The following is a 26,891-nucleotide window of genomic DNA, read 5'->3' on the forward strand; positions in this document are numbered from 1 at the left end:
GGGAGCTCCCCCGAAAATGGTGGATGATGGGAAAAAACGGAGTTCATATTCGGATTTAGGAGGTTATTTTACATGAGAATCAGCAGGAATGGTGTCAGGGCCGATTTTCATGACGCCCAGTATAATCGGACCACGGACCCTCTGCTTGCATTCACCAAATATTAATGGTTCTTTCACTATTTTTCCCTCAGTGTTAAATCTGTATTTTGCTATCATCGGTGGGTAACATCCTTGCTCACCAACTCAGAGGTCGTGGGTTCGAATCTCACCAAGCAGTGCATACTAACCACGGTATGAATGTGAGTCATTGCCCAACTTGCTAAATTTAAGGAAAGACTGTATAGTGTTCACTATACAGTCTTTCCTTAAACTTCCTCAGACTGTATGTATAGTGTTCACTATACAGTGTATACTATACAGTGTATACTATACAGTGTAAAATCCCAATTCTGCAATTGAAAATGACGAAATTGCCAACACTCAGCTCTAATACGCTTTAAATAAGATGCGAAAAATGGCAGCCTTAAATAGCGGGAGGCTGAAGAACCCTCACAACCGCTAATCTTGACAAATGAAAAAGCGTAAACGGGAAGAAGCGGTCCATCATACTTACAGCTCGTACCCACTCTTCCTTGATTCATTTTTGTAAAAGTTATTTCCTGCCTTAATACCATTCACTTTATGCGAATTTATTTATTCATAAAAATGAATTTAATTGACGAAACGATGAAAAGGTTTTTGGCAAAGAGCATTGTTTTTTTGTGATATCTTGTCTCCGTGTAAATCCATACTACTCTTTTCTGTTAAGCTTTGGGAAGCCTTAAAATGGCACGAGGTGGAAGCTGCCACACATATGCAAACCTCGTCAAATGAAACACGTTGAGTAGAAGCGGCGACCAATCACATCCGCCTGCCCAACGACGCGACGCGATGACACACCTCAACTATTTATTCCGCCAAAATGCGTCCGCCGCTGCCTTCTCGCATCATGACCGGGGATTACATTTTTCGGGCTCGTCATCCCTCGCTCATTAGCGCCTCAGCACCCATTCATCCAGCGCCATGCTATCTTATCGTTAGCGGCCCGATTTCCTCTTTCATTTTCTCCCTCTCTCTCCCATCCTTTTACCAGTGGTTTGACCCAGGTTAATTTCGCCTGAGTAGTGTAAATTGATAACCGGGTAAAGTCCTAGGTTTATTACCATTATCAGGGTTGATATCTAGTTAATATAGGATTTTAATCAATAGAAAAATAAAATTTCCCACCAAATATATTTGGGAACTGTCTCAGTAGCGGAAATTAAATGAGTATCAGAAGGTAATTAGGGTAACCATCAACGAGTAATAGCAATTTGATTGATTTTCCTTGCTTTTTAAAAGCAATATATATTCAAAAGTTGTTCGATAGATTTTTCAGAAAAAAATATTATTCCCCATCCTTGAGAAGACAAAAATCACTCTTATTTAACGATGGAATATGAAGAAATAGATTACTGATTCCCCGAAATAATTCCTCTCTCCAAATGAACGTATCGTATCGCATTAATGTTGAATAGAAAGGTAACTCTTGAATTTCTTGGTGTATAAATATTAAAACATCATTCAATATTGTTATTTTGGGAGTATTTATAAAAAATAAATTTGCGTAATTAAAACGTTTTAGGTCAAGGCAGACTATAATGCGTTAATTTTCAATCCGATTGCGACACGTGCACATAACTTTTTAGCTGAAATGCAAGGAGTGGTGGTCTGCAAAAAAATTCACTCCGATATCACGCGTTTGAGCCATAAAACATCTCCGACATGCACAGAGAGCAGATGGACGCTTTCAACTGAACGCAACCCTTATCCATACAGACTGAATCCATCAAAAACTATTCCTTGCACTCTATCGCTCAACTTTTCACCCATTTCAGAAAAACGAACCTTTTCCCTCATTCCTCTGATACTTTTCGCTCGGATAAAAATGACAATAACAAAATAATATAATCATATCAAGAAAAAAATCAATAAATAAAGGACTCTATAACTCAACTCCAACATTACACACACCGACACCGATGAAAAAAAGGAATACAATCACCACCAGACATTCATATAGTATGTATATATGGTATATGCAAACATGTGAGCCTCATGGTCGATTCAAAGAGCTTTGACGCATATGTGTTTTTAGCGAAGGAAGAATTATATTCTTTTACATAGGCACCTCCCACTCCTCCCCATACCACCACCCGAAAATGCTCCATTTCCAACGCGTGTAGAAAAAAATTACATATAGATATAAATGCATGCATAAAATAACCCACACTCACATACACGACAAATAAACACGCCGCACTCTTTCGCTCTGACGATCAAAAGACCACGTAAATGAATTCGCCAGCCCTCGCACCATGCAGCCAACAAGAGCGCCTCCCCCCCCACCCTCTAAAACCCCCGCCCCCCTGCTTTTATATCTACTCTTCTTTCGCCAGCACATCCCACACCCATTCAGGAAAACGCCCGAGGAAAAAAATGCTCGTGATGCACGCTCTCACATGTAATGCTCTCGTCCTCCGCGCGGTCGCCGCCACTGTGAAAAGAGTCGTGCTCATGACGTGCGCACTATGGCTATACAAATGGCTCCCAGCATTTATCACACTCGTTTTTCGAAGCTCCTCCACCAGCCAGCCCTTCCCCACCACTCCCGCTCCGAACTTTTGTGTCATGCATTACGCACGTAATTAAGCCGGCTGAACGATGGCGACGTGTGACCAGTGCACACAATATCCCGGCAATTTTCCTCATATTCCACTCACGTCAACGATGTTTTCTATGGCATAAGGTTTGAAACGTCACTGCAGAATGTACATCGTGGACGCTGCGGACAAGCAAAAACATAGGGGATTCAGCATTTTAGGCGACTGGAGTACTGGCTAGCAACCCACTGGGTTCGAAACCCGGCCGGGATTTCATCCCCACCCTTTAATTTCGGCCGCCTCTTCCAAATATTATACCATATCAAGAGTTAGCCCACATGCCGAAAGCTATCTGTTACAATGTATACACGAAGACGTGGATCGGGATGATGTCCCATCGAGAGCGCCTGAGTTTCGCTTCAGACGGAATTTATTAAGAAGAAACCCGATTCCAGCACTGCCCATGCTCTCAATATGGGAGAATAATATATTTCCTCGCTGCTCATAAAAGATATGTGACCAGTGCAAATGATATCTAAACGATTTCCACGCTAATTTACACTCTTCACTGCTGTTCACTGTGGTTTAAGATATGAAATCTCGCTTTTGGTTTAAGATATGAAATCTCGATTTACATGCTATGAATTTGGGAGATGACCGATTTCTTGGGTTAACTGAAGTATTAAAACGGGTAGAGGTTTTTATTTAAGCCTACCCATCCTGAGAAACCGATATCCAATCGTTTTAAAATGTTTCTGAAGAATCGCGATCGTTGATAACAATGATTACAGGTATCTCAAAACCCTTCCTATTATACCATATCCGTACCTCAAAGGCGAAAACAACATTTCGTTTCGATTATCTCATAGAACTATCATCACGAACATACACCGACAGCTAAGTAATGACGGCCACCTTGGAACCATCGACCAATTTTCAGTACAGTAGGAACGTATATTACTGCACACATGCAAAACAGTATTGCCAATATTGAATAATGCACAGGACCTGGGAAAATACTCGTGCACAATGCCTTGCAAATATAGGCCGTTTTCAAATCCACGTAGTATGCACTCTTTCTGTTGTTCCCTTTCTCCCTTGCACCCTGCTCCCTTACTAATGCTCTACTGGGGCCATAAAGTGTGAACGGAAATAATGCGAACTATTGACAGTAACGAAATGTGAAGCGCAAGGTAGTGTTAGGACATCTGGTAGTTGATTTAAGAATCAATTTAACCCTGCTTCTCGGTTTGCTTACGTTTGTAATTTAGACTGCTTAGTATTTTGACTTTTCTGGCACCAATTGGACACTCTCTTTGCTCATAATAAACACAAAATTACTTACAACTCCAGTTCAAGATTTCTGAGTTTTCCATTGCCGCCATTTTCACGTCCACTTCCTACGAGGGCACGTTAACGAGGGAGCATCCGCGTTCCCTTGTTCACTTACCCTCCGTTCCCTTGCGCTCTCGCCGATTGGATCCACCCTTGCTGTCGTCACATCAGTAAGTTGACGAATAAAAAGTGCACGAAGGGTAATTAATTGCGAATTGGAAAACGGCCATAGCCTACACCTTATGAGTTTTCCAGGCTCACATTTCTAGGCGGGGGGAATAGGTACACTTTTAAGCGAGCGATGTTTTTTTGTTAGAGGAGCTTCCCGGATACATCATGCTCTCGCAAACCAGAGGATGTTCATTGCCTATTGCCTACCAGCACCTGATCAAGTCGCGTACCCATCAAAATCGTAGAAGAGTCGAACATGCAGCACACCGCTTTACTCAGGCAAGCAGAGCCGAAAGCATCCTCCTCCAAAACCATTCCTGTGCGCTATTCTCTCAAGAAATACATTTTTTAAAGTGATTTTCGTTTTTTGAGCAGGCAATCGGGATTGAAATGCCGAAAGCGATATCATACGATCACCGAGTGTTTCATTTAAGATGGATGAATGGTTATAAAGGTTTAATCTATGAATAGTAACGACTTCCAGGTCATTTATCAAGTTTTAAATAGCGTCAAAAATGTGACAAAATGCGGTTGATGGAGAGAGAGCGTTGAGCTTCCATAATTTCTGCTCACACTGAAATAAATAAAAAGTACATTTCTAATCTCGTTTCCGTATTCTTCCTCGTCCGCCCCATTCCCCTCTCTCGCGCCCATTTCTATTCCTTCCCACAACTCGTAGCGCGCAATGGTGCGTTTCGCGTTCGTCCATTATGCTAACCACGACCCCGCCGCGCCGGCCGGTCCCCTTGCATTCGGCCACAGTTTACGCCCGCGTTTCGTTTCTCGCTTCGGAGCAATTCTTACCTGCAGCGTTATTAAGCATGCCCCCTCTAAATTAGCCACTATTGTTCGTTCCCTCCGATTCTCTTGGAGTTCTCTTGTCTGGCAAATGGGCTTTGGTCGCCAATGCAACTAACTTATTTCCACCGCGACTGCAAGCAACATGCAATGCACGTATTCTGCACCATTGTCTCAGCACCTAATTTATTCACAGCGTTGAGGCCTTACGTATGCATATCCATATCTTAATCCTTGAAAGCCAATTTTTTCGCTCTCGAGACCTTAATTATGGCAAGCACTTAAGACTGTGCCTGTGGTACTGCCTCCCCATTGAAAAACCATAACTCAGTTAGATTAACTCCATTAAATGTTTCTTTGGCTGGATGCGAGACTTTTTACGGAAATATATATTTCACTATTGATTTCAAAAACTTTATGGCCTTTTGTGTGACTCATGGGTCGTCTGGAGTTGGCGATTTCACAGACTTTTTCCGGGAACAATATTTACTTCTGGGGGACATTTTAATTGCGATTCGAAATGTGTAATTGACTTTAGAATTAGAATTTAAAATTTAACTCCCCAAACTTAACTGTTACACCTTATCCACTGATTATGCTTGATTTTCCTTTTCCTTGCAAAATTCAGCTTCTAAGCTAAACGACAAAGCAAAAGCATCGACGCATCATTAACGAATACAATTTATTTGGCTGTAAAATTTTCCCCAGTGTGCATCGCATTCAGTTGTTTAAATAATGCATATGTCAATATATAAAAGCGTCAATTAGTCGTGTGGATGGAGGAAGAAGAAAAAGTAAGCATTTCATGAACATTTGTTGATTTCATGCCACATCACCACTAGCAATTTTTCATAGAGCAAAATCAATTTTCCAAACAGGTAGATATTTTCACCCTTGAAATGAATTTATAACGTCCGCGAATAAAATACTCATTTTCGTAGCGTTTCGTGATTTCAACGATGTTTATTCCGTCGACAAAATTATTTCCCTTCTCTTCGTACGATTCAGCCGAAAAGTTTCAAATAATTTTATGACTACGAAATTGATTTCTCCCTTGTGTAATTCCGTGAAAAGTATTTTACCTTAGCAGCAAAACATTTCACAAATAGTTCGTTTAATAAAGACGGTGCCTTTATCATGCTTCATGACAATCGCTGAAATTTCATTCCTGTCACGCTTTATTCAAAATTCCTTTCGCTACTTATGTGTTCCTCCCTTTTCTCCCCCTATCCTACTCATCAGCCGTTCTCTTCAAATCCAACTTTGCCTTCCTCATTCTGCCACTTCAAAGTTTAAAGTATTTTATCACCCTCTAGATTGTGTATTTTTGCGTACTTTTTATAGGTATATTTGTTTTTATAGCTGAAGCCTGTTCATTTATCTATGTTCCGAATTTTTTCAGTCACAATTATTCAACACATATCTATTTTTGCTGAAATAGAGTATTGAAAGAGGAGCTCGGGTTTTCTTCAACCGAATTATTTCTCAAGTTCTGCATCTTTTGAAATATTTTGATATCATCAGGCTCGTGAAATTGAAACATGATTGACAAAGACAATAAAGATTTGGAAAGAAAAAGGCCAAATCACACGTTTTTAAATAAACCTACCGTTTAAAGTTACCATGCAGGTTGGCACTTACCCACCGAATATTTTACTCTTTTATATATCATCTCAAAAATAGCGAAAGAAATATTTCTTCTTCAATCAAGCTCTAGAGAAAAGACCGTTTGTTTTTAGCCTAACGACATCTCCCTTGTTTTTACTGCTGTTTACAATTGTAGTTTAGTCCCTTAAACCAAGTCCGCAGTTGAGTTACACTTGGTATGAGTTTACTGAAATAATTAATGAATATTTCCTAATTATATACTTAATTCTAGTTAGGTACGTTTAGGTGCATTTAAATTAACTAACCTCAAACAAAAATAAAATCAGTGAATTACGCCATTTTCGGCTGTTCTAGCGCTCTCCAGGTTAAATGCTAGAAGTCAAAGCCCGCTTGTGACTCAAACAACGAAATGAATTACATATTTAATAACTGGTAATTTTGTAATGAATATCTCGCTCCAATATTTGCATCCTTATTTGAAATTCTGTAAGAGAAATTTGGACATTTTTTCAACTGAGCGCGGGAAGATTGTAAGACCTTTGATTTATGTCCTCGACGTTTTACAAAATTAGTCAGTCGTCAAGAATCAGAGTTGTCTTTAGGAAAATTCATTAAGGTGTCATTTTTGGTACACACTCTATCACTAGTTTCTTCCATATGAAATTTTTTATTGAATTCATACTGATAATATTTGTTTTATATTTCGTTAAAAATATCAACATTAACCGAAGAGGATATTGTGATTATAAAATTAAATACAAATACAGAGTCCCTGTAAAAGTAATGATAAATATATACCAATAAAGGCACGACTCCCATATGTTCAGTTAATTGGTCAAAAGCAACCAAATCGAATGACGAAATAGTGGTCGTTACGTACCTACTAATCCTGTCTTTAAGGGCATTTATTATGGCTACAAAACCACGTTTATATCTCAAACAACTGCTCCTATTTGGAAATAGAGTGGTGTTTCGATGGCTCTCAGCAACGCCAATAGCCCTGTTTGTCTCTTTGTCCTTTCCTTTTTCCCTTCTTGGCTCGTAATTAAGGCCAAAGTTTCCATTCTAATTCCTTCCGTTGCGTTTTCCTATCACCAATTCCCTTGTATTCATCACGTATTCCAGTCACTCACCAATTTTTCCGCTTCTTCGCTTTCCTTGCCGGTGTTCATTTACTTCAGAGCGCCTTTGCTTCACTCGAATAGTTTGTATTTCATAATAGAAATTCTTAATAAATAATGAAAAACACTTTGTTACTTCCACAAAATTCTGCATCTGTTGCGTAAATATTGTGGAAGTAACAAAGTGTGATCGGTTAAGAATTTAAAACCACATAATGACACGAGGAATCAGTAGCAAGTGCGAATGATAGTGAGAAAAAGAACGAGTGTATTTGTTCCTTTTTTCTACTACCTCATTGCTGCAAACCACTAATTTTGGCGAAAGTTTCGTCCCCAATTCCTTTCGCCGCATTTTCCCTTCGAATCGTTTATCAGCCATTACTGCTTGTATCTCCGCGCTCTCCCATTCTGCCGGAGCGCCAATTTCGCCGCTGCTTTTTCGCCTTCTTCCGCAGGGCCGGCCGTTCCACACCGCGATGCCCTCGATCACTGCAATTACTGCCTCGTTTCAGGGCCGGGCACCGCGGCGCCACCCCTGACTCCCTCTAACGTAAACTCCCTCTAGACCTCACCTCTCCACGCTCCCACTCCGAAAATAAAAATAACACGACGGCCTGCCGATTTTCCACGAAAACCCCAACGTTTTCAATCCAATCCAAAATGGCCCTTTCATCTTAGCGAGTGGTGGTGGTACCCCCAACGGAGCCATTAAGTCCAGCACTCATTATGCGAGTTGAGGGGTAGGATCGCGGCTCGCCTTTCCCCCCAAAGCGCAGAGAAACGAAGAGGGGTTGGTATAACGATGACGAGTTAGTCGATTTATTCCATAATCAGACGAATTATTTTTCTTTTTCCCTCTTGTGCGCCTCCGGATAATTAAGACGATGCCGAGGACTCGTTTACCCTTTTTTTTTCCAACGGAGAGAGAATTTAATTTAAAAAGAAATAATGCTAATTATAATTCGACAGAAAAAAGTGGGAGCTGCGTGTTATTTGCTGGTGCTCTGCTCCCCAGAAGAAATTCCCCAACTAGCGCGAGACCATTATTTCCTCTCCTGTGCGGATTTGATTTCAAGCATAGGAACAAATAATATTTGAGGAAAATTGAAATATAGGGATCATTTCACTGATTTGGAGGGTAAAATAAATTATTCTGAAATAAATTATAAATTTCGAGCGAAAGGATGATTTAGAAAATTGAGTGAGTACATAAAATATTTCGTCATCTCAAAACCTTTCAAATGATTTTAAACAAAGAGATGTTAGAAGTTTCCAGTTGATAAACACATTTATTGCAAAAATGTACGAATAAATTACGAAACTATGGCTAGATAGAAAATTTATAGCTATGACCATTTTAAACATTACCTCATAATTTTCACGCAAAAGTAAACATTTTCAGAACCAACTTTGAGCAAAATAAGCTACAAAATTATTAAAGAAATATTGATAAAGATTATCAAGTGAAAGTTATCACAAAGTTGACGGCACACAAACTAAACACCAGAATTTTCCTTCTCTCGAAAAAGGGGATTTTTTTAACACTTTATTGAATATAGAAATCAAAAATCCATCAAAACTTAAATTAAAAACATCAAAACCAAACACAAGGGCTAAGCGTTATGAAGGTAACATGTGAGTTGGTATTGGCGAGATGGAATGATTTAGACCTGTAAGAGAAATGCCCACTAAATGCCAAGTTGTTTTTTTATTAGCTCGGATGGAATGCAAGAGGATCAGTGGGCATGTCATCTCGCTAAGACGAGTTTGTAAAAGCCAAAAATTCTCGGTTTTTTTATTGGAGTGACATGAAAGAGAGATTCCATCAATAAACTGGAAAACATCCATTCCAGACTATAACCTAATTCTGACCAGAAGGTCGCTTGCTCATGACACATTCATAAAATACGTTACAAACAACATACGACCCTGACAGAAATGGCAAAGGTAGACTTTTGAGAGCGTTGCTAAACTAACCACGAAAAAGGAGGGTTGATAATTTGGAATTGGAAGAGAGAGCAGAAAATAATCAATGCTAAGGATGTTGGATTCTATGCATACACGGTCAAGAATAAGATAATGAACATGTTTCTTGGCTTAATTATGTGCTTTGTGTGGCAGTGTACACAAGTATCTATTGCCGCATTCTTAATTATGTAACGCTCGTCAAGTAACTATCATGGCCTTGGGTCACAGTTTAATTTTTTTGAGCCGCAGGATTTCTTCCAAAAAGAGCGAAATGCAGTATCTACAACAGCATGCCTACAATAATTTAATTTGGATCCAAGTAATACGTACACATTCATTGTAAGCCTTATCATTTCGAGAATTCTCAGTCATCAGACATGCCTATTCAACGACACCAATAAACTGGTTAGTACAAAAAGCTTTTGAGTACTGAGTAATGACAGTACATCCTGTTCATAGTTACAATAAAGTATTGAGTATGCATCACAAAACGCACGGGTAAAAAGACCGTGTTCCCATGCAATGGAATAACGGATAAATTACGGCTAAAACAAATGGATTCTTTTTTTATAACCGATCAATAATTTTCACAGTGGGATCTGCGTCTTCGATCTTTGACTTCGGAACTTAAACTGTGGATCTTTAACTTGATGAATAAAATTTGAACTTTGTTTTTCCACATATATTTTACATATAACAAAGTTCAAATTTTATTCATTATGTGTAAATTCCATAAAGTGAATTCTGAAACTATCAACGATTTTTAACTTCGCAAATATTTCTGACCTCGTTTAACAAGTTTTCCACGCTAACCACGAGGATCACCTTATATCACATTTATCCCTGGTAACAGCGGCCAGGTATCCATGTCGAGGGATTTGCACCCTCGGACCTATGGGTTGGCGCAAATGGTTCCTCACTTAAGATTACATTAGAATGGGGTTTGCAAGATCAAAATTCCAGGTTTTCATTGAAAATATCATAAAATAAACATAAAGCTGTCATTTTCTAACCATTAAAAAGCCCAATTTATATTTTTATGAATAAGCTCTCTTGGTATGTAGTAATGCCTCCCCAGCCACAGACCTTTTTAGGCGGCTTGCAAGGAAGTGTGTAGATGTAGGTGTAATTTTGGTAGCAGACACATTTCATTAACGCCATCAGAATATTAATGGATGTATTGAGGTCTTTCGAGGTACTGTGGAGTGATATCATAAGTGGACACGAAATGCGGGTTCGGATTCCTGTAAATTGGAATGTTATTCTTCCGTAAAAAATTTCTTCCATCGGTGTATATGTGTTGGTAATCTTGAAAAGCTGTGATGTGATTACATAAAGAAAACGAGCGTTAGGTGAAGAAATTGGCGATGGTCACGATTAAAGGAGAAAAGCCAAATTCAGCAAAGAAATAATCTCAACATCTATTCCTTCAGCGCTCTCTCTTAGGCTACTTTAGAGAATAAAAAATGATTTAGGCGAAGAATATCAAAGAGTATCTTCATAGAGGAAATGATTGCATGGAGAACATAAAGTAAAAAAAGCAGATAATAAAAGAACCGAATAATCGAACCATCGGGGAAAACCGTAATTGAATTGATCGAATCGTTTTCTTATGAAATAACAACTAGCAATATAACACAGACCAGGATAAATAAAAACGCCCCTCCCCAGCCATTCCACGCACGCCAATCAAGTTGTAATTCACGTCGCAACAGCCTCTCGCAGCAAACAAAATTTCAAACCGGATTCAACCCCCACAATCCACATACATCGCCCCCTTGATTTCACGTCCGTGGAGGTCATAAAATCGCCTCGAAACACGGTTGGTCGACGATGGCGGAGAACGAGGGGCCGCTGCGTCACTCACACGAGAAAAAACCACAACAGAACGCTGAATTCACCTCTCACTTTCTTCTGTGGCCTCATCCCTGATTTTTTTGATTGAAAAATGTCAGAAAAATGACCAAAACTCATAAAAAACTACACTCCTACGCGTTCTGCCAATCATTTACGCGGCCATTTCATTTCGAAGCTAGTTTATCTAGTTTATAACAGTATGATGTACGAACGAATTAATCTTGAGCAACCACATCTGATTTATAGCAATGAATCGAGACAATTAATTCTGTGAAAGCATTATTCTTTCAGAAGGACCAGAAAATTTAGTTATAATAACACATACCTAAAAAATGTATTTCCGACCTAAATTGCTCATAAGTTTCAAGGCGCGGAATAAAACATAGCTTGGAAAGTATGACTTAAAACTGGAATATGCTGAATTAATATTTTTATTGCCCGTTACAGTGATACGTAAAAGTCCCATCAAACTACCATTAATGTTAAAAGTGATTACTCATGTCTTCAAGTAAAGTAAATGAAAGGGAAGCTTTGCCTGATGGAGATGAAATCAACTCTGCACCAATTTCATTAACCGTGGTGCATAAATACGAATGCGTCAAGTATGGTTTTAGAATATGAAACATTCTGGATTAGCCCAAATAATCGTCCGAAATATTCCGTATTCATTAAATCAGTTTGAATACCTCAGATACCTATGAAAAAATCCTAAAAATCTAGCAGGAATGAAGTAGGTAATTTGAAAAAAAGTTTGATGGGGATAAAGACAGATATTTGAGTACTTTAATGGAGTAGAAAATGTCGAAGAAGATACAATTCATAGAACATACACGTGTATTTCATTTTAGTCCATTAATGCATTTTCAGCGCCACCATGACGAATCATTTCAACAAATCGTAACGGTGACAAAAGGTGACAAAATTTCAGAAAAAAGCTCAGAAAAGAGCAAAGAACAGGAAGAAAATGTCAGAGATTGGAGAACAATTGAATAACCAATTTAATAATTTAATTAAAAAGGTTATCAATAAGTTTATCATCCATCGCTTTTAAAAATTTGCTAAGAAGCACATCAATATATAGCAGTGCAAAAGAAAAAATGTACCGACAGCAGAAAGATTCCTCGACATATTAGTTTTTAATACGTTTCACACAAAATAAGTCCCCAAATTAGTATTTGGAGACGCGAAATAAACACATCGTACGGGGAATGTGGATTGAATACAATCCACTTTTAACGTATTGCGAGTTTCGCGTTGGAATTTGTTTTTTTCCTTCGAATTGGTGCATATAAAGCGAGTTGTCACCGCTTTAGGGACCAAAATCTTCGCCAAAAATCGCCAATTGAAAAAAGGCCACTGAAGTAACATAGATAGAAGTGGGCGGGCAGAGGAGAAAGGTGGAGGGTACAGCGAACATGTGCACGAGACACATCAACGCCGAAAATGAAAACTAAGAGCCAATAAAAGGCTGGGCGAGTCCAGAATTATCAAAGACTTCTTTTTCATTTCAGCCATGACCGGAACTGTGTTTGACAACGAAGCGTGCACACGGAACGTTTATGCTGTCGTTCAATAGGAAGGGGGCGCCAGGTGCCTACTTATTCGCTCGTTTTGAACGCGATGTAGTTCGGAGTGCCGCAACGGAAGATGTATTTTAATATTGTAATCCTCGCCTGCAAAATCAATAGCGATTTGAGTGTGAGACGCAAACATTTCATGCACGTAATTGCCCCAATAGCCCAATAGCATGCAAGTTCCGTTCCCTCCACTATGTAAATATCTTTAAGCATTGAATAATGAACTGAAAATAAATGCCAATTGTTAAGATGATATAAGGAATGAATTCATTACAAGACGAGGGTCCCGAGTACAAATTCACAAATAATAAGGCATTGAAAGTATCTATCAAATATGAGAGCACAGTTATATAGAGTATTTTCGAAAAAATACGCTCATTTCAGTAATATTTATGTACCCATTCTACGCGGAATAAAGTACTTAAGATTTAATTCACAAAAGGAAAAAGTAAAGTACAGCAGAGTCAAAGCTCAACTAACTTAACAATATAGTGGTTACATTTCCCGATCTAAAAAAACCGGCACTGAATTTCCTAAATCATTCCATTTGACGGCCAGCCGATGGAAGATAGAAAATATTTGAAGGTGATCATGCCAAAGTAAGCCTCTCTGACATCATCGGCTGCGTTCCATCATTTTTTGAAGATTATAATTACGTACACAGTGCTAAGTGAATGCTTATATTTTGGGGGGATCTTAATGAATACTTAAAAAGAGATTGGGTTAAAAAATTATTAAAATTTGGATTTAATGTACGTAAGAGTATTCATGCAATACAGCATACACTCAATCCTTACATTAATGAACATAAATTAATTGTTCAAATTCAAGGTCAGGAATGCTTCAACGTCGCAAACAAGTAGCCAAAAAATCTAAATTTAGATTTTTATATGGAGGAATAAAGTAAATTCCATGCATGATTATTAAGTATAATTGAATAAAATTATATTTTATCGCTTATTTGACCAAAATTCAACAGTAAATGATCCCCACAGACATTAAAATAAGCAACAATCTTAGTGCACGTACTAATTTTTCTATTCTAGTTGATAAAATTTACAACTATGAATATGTCACAGTTATTTAATGGCGACCAAGAAAGAAATGAAATGGTTTGAATAATTAAAGGGCAAAATTGCCGGGACACTGAACGCAAATTTCACCTTGTTTCTACAATTTTTAATCTTATTCTTTCCAGCAATGACATGAAAGCACAATAGCTAACCCCACTTATCGCTTAAATTTTATTGGCTTGGAAAAATCAAAAAATTACTTCATAAGAAAAACTCTTGACGACTCATTATTTAAACCCTTGTTGACACGGCAAAACAATTATGAAGAACCCTTATCATGTTCCACATACCAACAGTTACAAAAAAATCAATCGATTACCAAATGTTTGATTAGGTACATGAAAACAATTGAAAAAAATAGAGCTCAGCAAAGGCTCGTAACATTCATTAAACACATTAAGCGAGAATCGAAGCACATTAAAAGTAGTGAAATATCATCTTTACTAAAAGACAATTGGAATCTCGTAACTAATGGACTAAAATTTTATGCATGAATATTAATTGTCCCGGCATAATTGTTCACGGTAATTAGGATAATTTAACCCTCATTTGTTTGGAAGTCTTGAAATTCTTGGCCGTCTCGTCCGTCTCCATTCAAAATGACAGTTCTTTTTCTACACAAGGATGGTTTCCATTTAGCCGGAAGTTTGAATGGACGTTGATAGCGAAAAAATATGCATTCCATTGTTCTAAAAAGGCGAATGATCTCCCTCGGGAGGTCAGAAGAAGCAAATTTCTAGGGGATACGGAGGGTGAATAATCTTAGAGTAAATCAGAGACGAAGGCAAATGGGGTGCTTTGGCGAAGGATGTGACAGGGAGGGTGGTAATAATAATGAAATGGGTGGAAATTAATGCCTCCAAATAAAGACCACACAGAAAAATTGGCATGAAATATTTTTCGCATTGAATTTGAGTGGCTTCCAAAACAATGGGACGAATAATTGCTGCTACTCGTGGCTCTTCAACCGTGAGGAGGGAATTACTCAGGGGCTTAATTGCTGGTCGTCCTTGATTTAATTTTTTCCTCTTAATCGCTAAATGATCGCATTAAATGCGGTACTTGGAAAATGAACAATTATGATGAGAGTCCGTTCCAAGTTGAAACGAAGGGAGTTGAGAAGAATTCACATGAATTAAATTTGTTTTTATAGTATTGACATAAGAGGAGCTAAAGACAGAGGCGCAATGGAATTCTCGATTTTATATTTTGATCATATTTAAGTTAAATAGTTTATTTATGTCCATTTATCCGAACTTCTTTTAAAAAATGATTAAAAACTGATTAGTCTCATACAAAGTTGACTCGCGAACACCGAAGAAATTTTTTCACTAATTTTGCCATAATCATTTCTTTCTGATTGCAATAAAATATCAGTTAAATGGATTTTTCATGATAAAATATATGAAAAGAATCTTCCCCTAATATTAATAACAATATTTAATGGATCGAAGTTCCTTGATGGGGTAGTTTAATATAAATAAAACTGACGCCACCATTCACTCGCAAAACATTTACGGGTAGAAAAAAAAACAAGTAACGTCAAAAATCAGGAATTGTCCTCATCCTGAGAACGGAGTTATTATTGAAGCCTTGCGTAAAGGGGTATTTTATTTGGACAATGAGCGGGTTCCTCCTGCCAGCAGATCGTCAACTTAATTAAGCCCAAAATAGAGAGAAAGAACCGAGGCTCGACCTCGAACGGGGAAGAGCAGATCGAAGAGTGGAGACGGGAGGACGAGGAGGGGTTACGGAAGGGTTTAAAATGTCGCACGAGAGCAAGGGAAGCAGAAATGGCGACTAATGGCGGAAAAAAAGGGATCGAGTAATAATAATAGGGAGCCGAGAAGAGATTAGACGAAATTGCTCCAGACACGGGGGAGACATTAAGGGAGAGCCTCACGACAGGCGACTTCCAAGGCGCTTGAGGATGAAGGGAGGGGGTTTAGGGATAAGGAGGAGGTGGAGGCGGGACCAAGTGGAGATTACTCGTGGAGGGAGAGAGAGAGCTGAAGTGTGTGATGGAGAGGGAAAAATCGAAGGAGGAGGGCGGATGGAGGGGGTGGGGATGTGTGCCAGGGGCATTGCGTCAAAATTCTGAATTTTCATGGGACGTTATTGAGTCGCCTCTCAAACTGCAAGATGGTATCCTACTGATTCCAAAGAACTGTGTTTAACCCAGTTAGTTAACTACCAAGAGAAAAGACGAATGATGAGGAAGACTTTTCTTAAATACGCGAAGGAAACTGATGGGAGATGGGGAATAAAGGGCTGGTGGTAGCGTCCGAGAATTCTCAGACCAAGAACACCAAATCAAACTGCTTATTTGTAATTATTTTACTTTCACAAATACTGCTGCTCATAAAAATATCTGTGCAATACACATATTATATCGTTCAAGTTCCTTATAAACAATTGAATGACAATTTAATGCGTCTTGATATTTGGTCCGAACGAAATACTAATTCCTATAACGTATAAATATAATTACTTACCATATTTTTTTTCTGTACATTATTTTTTATGTATGAAGCAAAATCACAGAATAATAAATTCAGCTCACGCAATTTATTATCTGGAAATAACTAGAGGATTAAAGCTCATGTATCACATAGGAATGTATAAATATATGAGATATCGGAATCAAAAAAGAGCGAGCATACGGTTGATAAGTTGTCATACTGACTCATTGCAAGGTAAAATGAAAGTAAAAAGCAACGGGTTGAAATAAAATTGTATTTGGAAACAAACACTTGAAATTGTATTGCACGAACAAAGACTAAAGAAAAATAACTGCGATTGAAGAATAAAATAAGGCTAACAGGACGAAAACAAAAGAAGGACGCATGTTGAGAGACGGAAGTGAGGGGCGAAAGATCAAGGGATTCCCAGGAAACGGGGTGAGGGGGTTGTTTACCTTTAAAGTGGCTACTTCCCATTCTAAAGCAGCGACGATGTATAATTGAGGGAGTGGAGATGAAAATAAATCGTGAAATACAAGGAGCGATTTGACAAAGAGGGAAGGTGCATTCCTTTTTCAATTTTACTAATTTACAACTTCCCATTTGGTAAAAGCTATAAATACTTTTATTTTAAAATGCGAATATTTCTGCAAACTATCATAATATTGCAGGGCTGCATCAAAAATAATAGATACCGACTAAAATGTGGATTTATATTAAAAATACTAATACATGATGGTTTTTATGCATAAGCGGCACACGCAATAAATATGTCCCGATGTCATGTAAATGATTATCAAAGAAAAATATTAATGACGTGAATATGCGTGAGATAGTTGTTGCTGAGACTAATGTTTTCGCCGTAGGGGTTTGAAATTAGGATATTATATGTAAAACGTCATTTATGCTTTACACAAGGAATTTCAGCGCTGTGTACGGAATAACTCAGCAGTTATAGTCGATAATTTCCCTTGCAATACCGTATTCAGACAGTAAAATAAGGTTAGACTGTTGTTATGACTAATGAATTCGTTTTTATGAAACCTTTTTAAATGAAAATTATTTAACAGTCCAAAATATATCCTGCGATCGCCATGAAGAAAAATGCACAAAAATAATTCATGTATAATAGTTTCAAGCAACGAGCAAGGATTAACGACTGGAAAATCCACCAAAAGAGATAACGTGTTCAGAAAAATTCTGATTGAAATGCATCCTCCCAAGGAACAACAATGTCACTAACGGGAACCTACCGATTACATTTTTTTGATGAAAATATCATATTAAAACTTTAAAAAATCACCCCATGGCTGACCTTTATGGGGTGACTGAAACTTCTAAAAGCTCAAATCAAAAAGACGGCGAACCAGTCGGAGCGTCGGAAGAAGTTTGGATACTCAATAACTTCAGAATCAAAAGACAGCGATACAGCTCAAAAAATACAATTGAAATCGGAAAAACCACAATCTACGTCCAATAAATTTGCTGAAACTAAGATATCTCGAGCTGAATCTTGCCACATATATATTCCCCGTATTCCTGGATCCTCTCTCATTCAAATGAGAGCATCATTCGTTCCGGGGCAAAGCCAACTACTTTATATCACCGATGTAAAAGCCATTCCTAATGTTGAAGAATTAACTCTTGAATGGAAGTCACTCCTTCCAATTGATTGGCATCTAGTTACTGCGGGCAAGAGTTCATTAATTTTATACTGCGGTAGTATAATTTCTAACGATAAAGATATTCCTGATATAATGTGCGTCTCTGAAATAAAAAGCGAACATAATATCAGTTTTCAAATCAGGACTAGCTCTCTGGCAGTCTCCTAAGAATCATCTTACAGTTTTTTCCGAGCAGAAAAAGATGGGAAGAGAGCGGAAGTGGCCGAGGGAGCGATATGACGAGGAGGGAGAAGATGGGAAGGAAGTGTATCTCCCTAATGGGGATGAAGGAACGGAAGGAGGGATATAGAAAAAAATGAGAGGGGGAAGCAGTGCAGGCAAAAGTAATAAGGGGAAGAATGCAAAGACAGATAAAAAAAACTGCATCCCCCCTCAGCCCCCCCTATCATCGCAAGGAAGGAAGGAATGGAAGCGGAAAGAAATGACGAAGCCGTTTGTCTCTTTGTTCGCCGCATTGATGCTCTTTTATTTCTTCAACCTCTTCCTCTCAACATTCCCCCCCCCCCCAAATCACCCCCCTCCCCGTTACCATTCCCTCCCCCTGCTGCATTATTCCATCTCTTCAACACCCCATTTCCTCCCACACCAACCTTGCTCTTTTTTATTCTCCTCAAGACGGATGATAATTTTTTCAACATTTTTTTCCTTCATCCCTCCAAGCCCCAGAAACCCTAAAAAATGTCGGTGGGGATGCGTTCGAGAGTTGTTGGTGAGGAGAGGGATGTTACGGAGAGGAAAAAAGAGAAACAGAACGCATGGATTGCCCGCGGCGACGACGAACATCTCAGATGAGGATGGAATAAGATCGGGTGCTTGCTTCCCTGGCGAATCATCTCCACATAGTTCTCCCGGGTTTCCGGCTGAGTGGTAGAATTCATTATGTCCTGTGTTTAGAGATCCGTCACGATCCTGGAAGCATCGCAAGTTACCCGGCAGGAAACCCGAGATAACTTCATTCATAAGAGGATACCGCGAGGATGCTAATTTGAGAATTGACGAGCACCTTTAACCATTTTGAGGGCGAGTTGGGAAGATGTTCTATCATGCCTGAACCTCCCGAGCAATCTAGAGCATAAACATAATATTAAAATGTAAAAAATATGTTTTTTTGAATCAATTTTTATTAGAAAGAAACAATTAACTGGCCTAGGTCCCCTTTAATTATTAAAAATTTCAAATATCTCTGATAAGATAGTTACAGGAATTTTTTTAAGTTCAATTTGGGTATCGAAAACGAGAAAAAGTGGTGCGCATGTAAGAATATGAAATTAATATCTACAGGTCAATTAATATAATCCTTATGTCTTAGAATAAGCGAAAGTGAATATAATCTAACCTTCGCACCTCGATTTCCGTTTTTGATACCTGATATGTTCCTCAAAAAATTGTTGTAACTTCTTTATCAAACGTATTTGAAATTCATAATAATTGAAGGGGCCGTGAGCCGCTATATTTTTGATTTTTAATGAACTGAGTTTTTTTATAAAAAAACAATCCTCGAAATGGATTCCGAAGAGCCTCAATCCGGACTCACCCGCTCATGAGTTGCCAACCGTAACAACAGGGCCATGGCTATTGACGGTTTGCCAGTGTATTCTGAAGAGACGTAAATACACTTGTAATGATTGCAGCGCCTCCATTGAATTTTAGCGGCCATTTTTTGAAGTTATTTCCACATTTTTATTCCTGAACGATTCTTAAGATACTGTTCCCACCACGGTAAATGTATAAAAACATTACACTGTCAACCAGTTCTGAGATATTCTGAAAATTTCGGCGTTCTATCTAATCAGGGAGTTGTCGATATATGAGTTGCAAGTTTTTGGTCGGTAGGACAAATACACAAAAAAACATAGCGACTCTAGAAAAATGGGGCAAATCTGGGTTTGAAGCAAATGAATTGTAAAATAATCCTCGTAGAAATTTGAATTTCATGAAATTATCTTGGATCCATAGCACTGTTTATTTTGGGTTAAAGGGTGCGAATGTGAAGTTCTCTTGGAAACAGGCAAAAGCACCATAATAAGTGTCTAATTTTTCGATAATTCAGTACAAAATCCAGAAATTACATCGTTGAATGATCTATAAATACCAGTGATCATTCTAACAGCCTGGGGATGCAATCACTTGGGAGGAAGCAAAGGAGAGCGCTAATTCTGGCACAATCCTCCCACAGCAAACTGCCACCACAAAACCATCTAGCGATTTAATCGATGGATTTTCCTTCCTCACAGGAAAACCCAGTAAAATCGCTGGCACATTAATTGCGTATGCTTGGTTTCGCTTATAGTAGGGCCTCTTCGCGTCTATAGCGTTGAGGTGTCCCTTCCTTCCCTTTTCTTTCCCAGAGGCGTCGTCGGGCTCCTATCGCGGCGGCGCCTCTTTCCTTTTTCCTTCCTCTCCAGCCCCTCCCCGGGTGATCGGGCGTGTAAGCCACTGGCTTGGTTCCCGGCCCCGGTGTGTTGTATCCTTCGAAGGGTTCGCCCCGAACCCTCATACTCTCTGCCACCACAAAACCCCCACCTTTACCCCCTACTCTTCCCTCCACTCCGTTGGAAAACACGGACAAAAGAGGGGAGCAAGGGAGACACTTGTAAATGAGGAGAACACGTCTAGATATGAATTAAGTAAGTTTATAAGTGGAATCTGTAAAGGTTAATTCATTCGCCACATCATCTCCTCCGTTAACATTAAGTCATCTGTCATAAGGATGGTTATGCGCAGGTCTCCTCTCTAAACTCCCATTGGCTAATAATTTAACTCCCACAAAATCCTTCCGCTTCACATCATTCGCCACCTACACCACGTATCTCATTCTATGTCGCTCTTCCCTCAGCCCCTCCTCCGATGATTTCTTTCATTATTCTATCGTAACTCATTATGCGGCCGTTTAAATCGAGCCGTCTTCTACACATGGTATTCAAAACACTTCTCTCCCACTCTTCTCGAAACTTCAACATAACTCACTGCATCTATCATCCGATCTTCATTTTTCTATGAAACCATATTGAGCTTAACATTTTTTTCTTTCACCAGAGAAATATTGAGCACGGGCACTTGATTGCTGGCCTCAAGTTTAGCTAACTGTGTGGGCATCATGAATGCTCCTTGACACAACTGCAGCGAGACAAAGAAAAGCTAACCCGCGGATGATAAGCTCAGCTATTGAAAGGCAAAAGGAAGCGTTTATTTTCGTGCTGTTCTCCTCGAGGATCAAGAGCATTGAAATCAGCCGGCTTAATTGAGCCGAAACTGCTCTCTTGCGATCGTTAACGCGTCGCAACTATTCCCTGACTTAGCTTTGGGCTGTGCAGAGAGAGAAAGGAAACGATGACCATTACGGCTAACGTAAAAAACGCGATGAGGTGGAGAAAGGACGCTTTTAACGACCTCTCATTTGCCGCTCTCACGGGGCGAGAACTCGAGATGAACTCCATTGGCGAGGGACGGCGATACCGGGTCATCGCCATTCACTCAATTCCTTTCCTCAGTGAAAAGAAGAAATTAAGTCTTTTTATCTGTGGATGCCGGCATTTTAATCCTTGCGTTTCGCTTGCTCACGGTTAACAGTTCTGCTAACGCAAATCGTAAACGCAATTTGTATTAGATGAAGAAGAGTTGCCGTTCATTTCATTAAACTCATTTGTAATCGATATTGTAATCAAGGTAGCAAAAATACCTTGATTGACAAAAAATCAGCATTTTACAAAATGCAATATTATACAATTTCAAGAGGAAAAGTTTATTCCTTGCACTGAAAATGGGGGCACAAAATACAGAGAAAAATAGTAGGTACCTAACTTATGTCGAAAATCGTCTAATGAATTCACAATAATTAATTCTAAAACAAAAGATACTGTGTTTGTGTTACCCGTGTTATTAATTCTAACAGGTAAACGTATTGGCCATATCGAGAGCCTCGGACCATTCTGAGACGAACAACAAACAGGATGTAATTTTGGAGGAAACGTTGCTTATTTGGAGCGGGAAGAATGCATGACGGCGCAAGGGGACGGAAAACGAACCCATTTGCTTCGGCAGACGAGAGGCTGGCTCTCCGTGGTGCGGAGGAAGATTTGGGATGCGTGCCCAAGATGCATTGGCTAGCGTAATGGAAGAAGACGCCGGCGTGGGTGGACGCAAGCGAGCGGAGACGGATGGAAGCACGCGTCCCCAGGGAGGACGCGCTCTTGATGAAGACGAAGGGTGACACTGGCGGAAGGTACGCCGACCGACCAGCTGTGGGAAAATGTAGCTGCTGCACTCATGCATGCCACCTGAATTTTATGACTAGCTAAGAAGTCATTCCATTTTCAGCGGGAGGAAAAAGAGTAAGCAATGGAATATGTGTAGAATAAGCATCTGTATGTAGCTGTTTTTATACCCTCATATTTGAATCTTAAGGGGATGAATCTCTCTCTCTATTCAAATCATATCCCGCATTTTTTCCTGACGTATTACTGAAAACAACTAGAGCTAAACAATTTCAAGTATACCGGGACTAGCCGCGGTGATAACTTTTTACGGGAGTCACCCGCAATGCACAATCGTGCGAAAGATCCACAGAGAAAAAATCATTCGCCTTGACCGGGATCCCGGTCAAGGCGAATGATTTTTTCTCTGTGGATCTTTCGCACGATAGAGCTAAACATTTGGTAAAGTCTACCCGGAATTTACATCGGTTTTGGTCACCAACATGTATGAAATAATTACACCATATTTGAAGCTGTAATATTGAAATTTACAGGGTGTATACGTAGAGCACAAAAACTTTAATAATTGCCTGCATCTAAAATTTCAAGGTCTTCTAGAAAATACTAGCGGTTGATCAATTAAGCTTAATTCTTCGGGGAAGCTGAGCGATCTCTCTATGTCGGAATATGAGAATTAAAATATGAGGGAGGTGTAAGAGAAACGGGCGGAAGAAAAACTGAGAGCTTGGCACACAGAAAGGCCAATATTGTGCCTGAGGCTGAGCATAGCAAAGAGACGGAATTCAGACCCAGTGGAGTGGACAATTCATCTCACAGAGAGGTAGTCCACTCAACCCTCTTCCAACTCCGCCCAGGGAAGGAAAACGCCCATCTCCTCCATGAGCTACTGCTGCGAATACCATGGGACACTCAAATATATTGGAGACAAACGACGCATCTATTATTTTGCCACGAGTATCGTAAGCACAATAGCGAAGGTACTACACATCCACCCATGACAGCCAAAGTTTTGAAGCTTAACTATCTAGTCACAAAATTGTCTACACCGGAAAAAAGGTTTCCTTAAATTACGAGGGAAATGTTCTTAACGCTGGCATCTAAGAATTGATTCTATATGGGGTTATGACTAATTTCATCTTGTGGTGTTCACGGATTGAAACTTACTGATTTCAATAAAATAATGTCAGAAAAGGTTCGTGATCACCTGGATTACTACGTACCAACATGTGTCCATGCTGCGCGTGCCGTGAGCTGGCGTTCGCTGAGTGGGCATTCAGCTTATATACATAATTGTAAATGGTCTTTTTAAGGAGACAGATTGCGACCCGGGTACACTCATGGAGAGGCATACGTGGTGCCGTATTTCAGTGTGTGGCTTTGAATATCACAGTTAGATAATCGAAAAAGCAGAACTGACAATGGGTTAGTTCACCAGATATTTGTTATCGCCGATTGCGATAGAGTTTGAAAATGTAAGAGGCCCGTAAATTTCCTTTCTTCGATCGTAGTTCTCGAGCGATTATCGACGTCCATAAACCTTTCATTGATAAGTTGATGACGTCACTACTCTTGCCGAGCGGCTCTTCGCGTCTGCGCTACTCCTCGGCCTCGCGCATCCATCTATTTTGCTTTGTTGTCATTGGTAACGCCCTAAAGAGCTATTATTTCCCTCAGAGACTGGGTCTCCTTGAACGAATTAACGAACTAGAACTTCATGACACCAATAACTCATGAAAAGAGGGCGGAAAATTGCACATTTCTTTCATTTTAAATCTATCAAAAAATTACCGAACGAGGACATTGTTTTCATCGTCATTTATCTTTTCCTTCCATCGACAGATTAATTGCGAATTCGGCTCTAAATGAGCGAAGAACCTCATTTGCGATGATGTGCTCCCAACATAACATCGATGTACACTTCGAACTGAAAGAATGGCTGATAATGTCACAATATGCTAAAAACTACATTTTTCTAACAATTACGTTAATATTAAAAGAGGTATTTTCGTTATTCGGATAGGTACAGAAAACCTGAAAGAGAATAATGCCGGCTTACCGTTTTTTTAATGCTTTTATTCATTTTGTTATGCAAGGGCACAAAAATAACTACTTACTTATAACTTTGTCAATTAGATAACTCTGAGACGAAGTTGTTAGGGCCTAACAACCTCCTCTCAGAGTTCGTTTATTGACATGAGTACCAGTTGTTGCATTTGCATGCAATTATGCTCTGACATTGTACTTTTAAGAAATAAACAAATAAACACACAAAAATCCGGCGTTAGTTTCATCACATCACTAAGCACTTTTTTAATTTTATTGAGTCCTGCAATCCGCTTTTCCACCCGATGCGATGTTTGGTTTGAATAAGTAACGTTAGAGCTCACCTATGACTAATCCACGGGTAGGTGACTTCACATATTCACGTCAGGGGTATCGATCTCTTTCGCTGAGCCATCTCGAAACTCCACGATTTTGATATGCGTTTGTCAGAAGGTTTTACCGGATACCTCAGGTGGTAACCGTAGGTCAACAGCCCGATGCCCTCCCCAGTTGAATATTAGACTCCTAAGGGGTAAGGAGCCTGATGGTTTAGTGGTTAGAGCTCTTGATTGCAGATGGAAAGGTCTCCACTTCATATCTTTGGGAGAGAGAGAGAATCAGTGTACGATGAGCTTTGAACATGTAGTACAACGAGTTTCTGGTAAAACTTCATCTCATAATGGCAAATGGGACAAATAGCAAATGGCACGGAAATCTTGCTAGTCGTAAAATCCCGAGGTGGAAATAATCTCAAAGTGCGATAAAAGTTGCTGGGGAGTCTCCGGGAGCGGAATGAGGTAAAGCGGGTAAGGGAGCGGAATTTCAGTACGCTCCTACGTGGTGGCGCTACAATAAGTCCTTTGGGAAACGCCGAAGAACCTTGAGCAATGGAGGATCGAAGAATACTGAGCTGGGAAGACAGTGTGCGCGAAAGAAGCCGCGGAGGGAGGAGATAAGGGTCTTGCAGAACCGTCTGAAGTCTTGCGGAAAAGCTCTTTCTATCGAGGACTAAGAGTCAACTTTTTGAGGCGAATCAACCCTCGCAAACATTCCCCAGAGGAACTTTATCGTCACTTTCTTCCCGAATAAAAAATCGTTCAAAAGCTCCTTTGGAAATGGGTTACGTAGCAGATATTGCTTTCACAAAAATACAATGCCTCGCGGAGTGTATTCATGACGGCGGGTAAGTCTTCGGTTTATATCTCTGCCGGTTATAAAGGAAAATTCAAGCATCGAAAGTTTGAGAAAGAAATCTTGGCATATTGTAGGAGGGAATATTGGATGGCTTCAAGTGGTCAAGTTTTATAAAAATCCATTTTTCGCCCTAAAAATGGCTACACATATCGAGTAGGATAAAAGCATTGCCTCTATATTACGGAAAAATAACAAATATTATCAGATGACTGCAAATCGTAATGCCAAAATTCAAAAAAATGTAACATTATTTTCTGTTGTAAAAGGATCAAATGCCCTTACCCAATGATTCATTTTGGAATCATAGGAGGACGAATCAGTTGCTTCTTTTCTGAAGATCAGCCATAACATCTCACCTGAATTTGAAGAGCAATTTTCATTTTATGCTAATCAAAAACTCTAACGAAATTGAAATCACCATGGCTGTTGAAGTATACATATGATTGCAAGCATTATATAAGACTATAATTACACCTCACACGGAAATACTTTAGTCTTAGCACAATGATATCCATTTGGTATGTACAATATAGGTCGTCATAAAGTAAATCACTACTCACAAATCCCGCCAATTTGAAGCAACATAAGGCATCTACTAAAATCCGATATCCAGGCAAGCATAAGAAGATAAACTCTCTTTTTGCCATGATAAGTAACGTATCCTTCCATAATATTGATAAAAAGCAATGTACCCAGTGGAATAATTGAATTCAAACTCACCAAATCGAAGAATGATGATATGTTGCCACTTTAAAAGAGAAGATTCTGGCCTGGAAAGTAAAGGAAGTCACGTTAATTTTGGAGAAAAAATTTTTTTCACAAACCTAAAATATTAAATACTTTACTATATTTTACAATGACAGTGTTAAGTGGCATTCCAAACCAAAAAAAAGGAATACGTAGAACAGCATAAGTGCAAATACTTGTGACCGCGATTGGCTATTCCAGGGAGAGAAACGGAGGATATTCACTCCTTCCCCCAAGACAAATAGATTACGAATGACGCAAGGGCATTCCAATAATATCTTCAACTTAAGGTGATATGCCTTGCAACAGATGCACCAAGGAATTTAAATCATTAGGACGTTAAAGAGTTAGGCAATC

At 39.2% G+C, this 26,891-nt stretch overlaps 1 protein-coding gene across 1 annotated transcript in view; it reads right to left on the bottom strand.

The window, feature by feature from the left end:
• Positions 1-26,560, bottom strand: part of LOC124165207 (thrombospondin type-1 domain-containing protein 7A-like) — a 1,035,737-nt gene extending 1,009,177 nt beyond the window's left edge. Inside the window, exon 1 of the mRNA XM_046542486.1 lies at positions 26,508-26,560. The gene's annotated coding sequence lies outside the window, so the exon portion shown is untranslated. The remainder of the gene's footprint in view (positions 1-26,507) is intronic.
• Positions 26,561-26,891: the final 331 nt, after the last annotated feature.

This window comes from Ischnura elegans, chromosome 9, assembly GCF_921293095.1.
Source record: "Ischnura elegans chromosome 9, ioIscEleg1.1, whole genome shotgun sequence".
In the NCBI taxonomy this organism is placed as follows: domain Eukaryota; kingdom Metazoa; phylum Arthropoda; class Insecta; order Odonata; family Coenagrionidae; genus Ischnura; species Ischnura elegans.